This window comes from Cyprinodon variegatus, unplaced genomic scaffold, assembly GCF_000732505.1.
Source record: "Cyprinodon variegatus isolate N-32 unplaced genomic scaffold, C_variegatus-1.0 Scaffold464, whole genome shotgun sequence".
In the NCBI taxonomy this organism is placed as follows: domain Eukaryota; kingdom Metazoa; phylum Chordata; class Actinopteri; order Cyprinodontiformes; family Cyprinodontidae; genus Cyprinodon; species Cyprinodon variegatus.
In genome coordinates this window covers 129,149-132,988 of record NW_015150917.1, presented here as the reverse complement: position 1 = coordinate 132,988, position 3,840 = coordinate 129,149, and positions in this window count along the sequence as shown.

Below are 3,840 nucleotides of genomic sequence, written 5' to 3'. Positions count from 1 at the left end.
TGCTAGAATTTCTTCAAACTGAGGAAATGAATTTCATAAAAGCTTTGATCACAGCAGAACAATAACTGACAGCGGCATTTTCCCACTGCTGCGGATCTGGCAGAAAGAAGTGCTGTTGCCATCATATGAAGGTAAAATGTCAGCCTGCCCCCCAAATATAAATTACACTTGTACAGTAGTGTGGAAGTGGCTCAAATAGATACTGCTGTAAGACAACTAGATAAGAAATGTTGTACTTTCCCCCCCAGTTAGAATAAGAAAATAACCCCCACCTAAAAAAACACTTAAAGGTGTAGTGGAGGATTTTCTTTTTGCTTGTGGATCATCTAAATAAGTGGTCCTCCTAATTGTCAATCATTCTGGTGATATGTTTACGTAAGGCCGCCCCACGTGCTCATCCCCAGTTAGCTATTTTTTTTTGGCGCCTGCGCACTTTCAGGCATATATATGTGTGGTGAGCTGCGGTTTCAGACAGTCATTGAAGCTCACCTTTCTCACCGTGGTTATTTGAAAATTGCAGAGGGTTGTAAGAGAAAAAGTGTCTACAAAGTGTACGAGAAGAAGAAAAAGGCCTCAGGCAGATATATCCCGGAATGCTATGCACGGAGAGCTCTTATGGGATTTTTACTGTCACAGCGGTCCGCTGTCAGACAGCCCGACAACGGCGACTAATAACAAAAATGGCACAGGCACCGGTGGAGGCAGAGTTACAAGACCAACGAGGAACAAAAAGTACTGATCATCTGTCTGAACGGTCAGTTGAATGACTTTGCTATTATAAGGTCAACTATATAATCCTCGCTCTATATAGTGATTGAGGGATTTAGGGGTTAGAGCAGACATTCAGACGCAGTAAGCTTTCATCAGCTATGAGAACAGCAACTTTTAAACAGAGCGTGCATGAGGAGCGTTTAATCCCTCTAGGGAACAGGTACAGGGTTGTGAATGTAAATTCGCCAAAATCCTCCACTATACCTTTAAAAGCTGTTTTATTGGATTAGAATCTGGAATCTGTAAAGGCATTGAGGTATTTTGAAGTAATTGTCATGTTTAAGAAAACAGCTTGACAAGATTTGAGCTTTCACACTTGGTAGCATTATTATCCTGTCGAAAGTGACGGGTGATCACATAAACAATACAAGATCTCTGCCACATTAAAAAGTGTCCCAAGAACATTTCTTTACACAAGAAACACCAATCTTAATCGTTCATGTGTTGATGTTTTCTGCTTAAGATTTCTGGACATAATGTCTAGATGTTGAAGGTAAGTTGAAACTCATCAAAGCTGACTATATATGTCAATCTTTTTCCAGTCTGTTACTGTTGAATGTTGGTAAGCCTGTGAAAGTTTCCTGCTCTTAGCTAAAAGCAGTTGTTTTGGTGTTCTGCTGCTGTAGTGCATCCACTTAAAGAATGAAGATAAAATGTGCTGTAATGTTTTCCTCCACATATATTGCCTGTATAGAGTTATTGTTGCCTTTCTATTACTTTTCACATGGTCTCCATTTGTTTTTCTTAACCCTGTCATTAACAAGACGTTCTCTCTGTAAAATAAACACATGGTTGGTAATAGTATCCCAACAGATCAGCAGTTACACAGACCAGGCTTTATATAAAGTAGCATATATACCCTTTTTTCCCTCTTCTTCCAAATTCATGTTTGATCGTTACCAAGTAAAGATACCTTAATGCCTTAAGAGAAAACCATGTGTTTGCCCAATTCAGTATTGGTGTGAGCAAGCAATTAAACATTTAATATAGTTCAAAAGAAACAGGAACAGAGAAGACAGCTATTAACATTATGGGAGAAGAAGTGGAGGTGGTGGAGGAGTATAAATACCATGGCACTCACCTGAACAAAAAACGCAACTGGAGATGCAACTGTGAAGCCATCTACAAGATTGGACAAAGCAGATTGTACTTCCTAAGGAAGCTTAGGTCCTTCAGGATTTGCAGCACAGTTCTACATATCTTCTTTAAGTCTGTTGTTGAGAGTGTGATCTCTTCCTCCATCCTCTGCTGGGGTAACAGTATTAGAGCTAATGAGTTCAAAAAGCTCAAAAAGCTAGACGGACAGCTCTGTTCTAGGAACTCCTATACAACCTCTGGCAATTATTTCACAAAAAATAATTCTTCATAAAGTGAAGAAAATTTTGAACAACAGTGAGCATCCTCTGCAGATGATTTTTAAACATCAACAGAGTTCTCTTCAGTAAGAGACTTCTCCAGATCACTCTCCACACCGTTACAGAATATCCTTCCTGCCTACATCTATCAACACCTACAAGACCTGATTAAAAAAATAACATATGAGTTACTACAGCATTTATTTTCCACTTGGGATTGATAAAGTATTTTTGAATTTGAATTGAATTTACCTTAATTCAAAATTAGCTGCCCTTGCAAAATCTATATTGAAACCAATTCAAAAGATGTTTTAACACCCAATGATAAGTCGTTCTAGAGACATCTTAGGAATGCATTTAAATTCCATTAATGACTTAAATTTCCACAATAATCCTTATATAAGTCCTCTAATTGTGAAACTTTCAACAAGAAAGCAAGTCTTTAAAGAATTGGAGGTCGGTGATGACATGTGATAAAGTGATCATTCAAAGTGGGTCTTTTTAGGCAAAATGGTTGACAAGGTATCCTGACTAAACTAGTACTCAGACTGACAGACTAATGGAGAGCAAGACAAATGATGTGAATTTACACATCAGCAGCTGGCCTCTCTGCAAAGCATTCCAAATTATTTTGCAGTGACTGTTCATTAATTCCCTTTAGAGGGGGTTCTTTTTTTAAGGAGACGCATCAAACAGGTTTAGACATGTACAGTATTGTGGTGTAAGACCGTCTATAGCAGAGCAAAAAGGAGAGCTGGTTAACTAAAGATCACATTCAACTTCCATCTGAACCTGCAGGTATGTTTCTCCAGGGGGAATAACCACAGTTAACTTGCAATGCAGAAACAACCTTTTTTTGTTGCCTCCAAGTTGATATTGCAATTCAGTAAAATAAAGATACACAGTTATTTTATTACTCTACTTTGTTTACCTGTTGGATATAGTGACTATCTAACTAATATATGTTTTTGTCTATGTAAAAAAATTTAAAAATTGAATTTCAAAAACAAAATGCTTATAAAAGCTTAATTTTGTTTATTAAAAACACTGAGTTCTGTTTAATTTTGCAAAATAGTAGAAACACACATCTAAGATGGGTCAATTAGGTATGTAATAAGGTAAATAATTTTTAACAAACCAATTTGTAATCATTTTGGAGCTAAGAAGTTTGAAATGAAAAATGAGAATAAGCAAAAAATTATATATACATATTTTTTATATATATTCAGAAAAGTAACCTCTTGGTCATTGTTTAAGTTGATACAAAAGTGAAACCCTTAATGAAATAATTCAGTAACTTGTGGAAGTAACTGTCATTTAAATTAAAAGACAGACTGTTATTTCTTTTAAACTTCTGACATCCTTTTCTGGAGTTCTTCGCCGCTGCTCTTTGGTGCTGTCATCAAGCAAAGATCTAAAGAGCTCATTAAGGCATCAAGACAACAGAGCTGAGGACACAGATGGGTTTCGGCATCGGGAACTCATGGGATTAGGAAAACCTCAGAATTATCTGGAATCATCATGTTCATGGTTTGTTAAAACACACACAATCAGCAGAGATTTGAGGTGACAGTTCTTTTCTGGAAAGAACTGCTTCAGGAAAAAAAAATGCCTTAAAACCCTTTGAACTTCTCCTTTTTGTATATCAACCCTCCTCTTGCCCTCAAATATGCTAACAATTATATATATATATATATATATATATATATATATA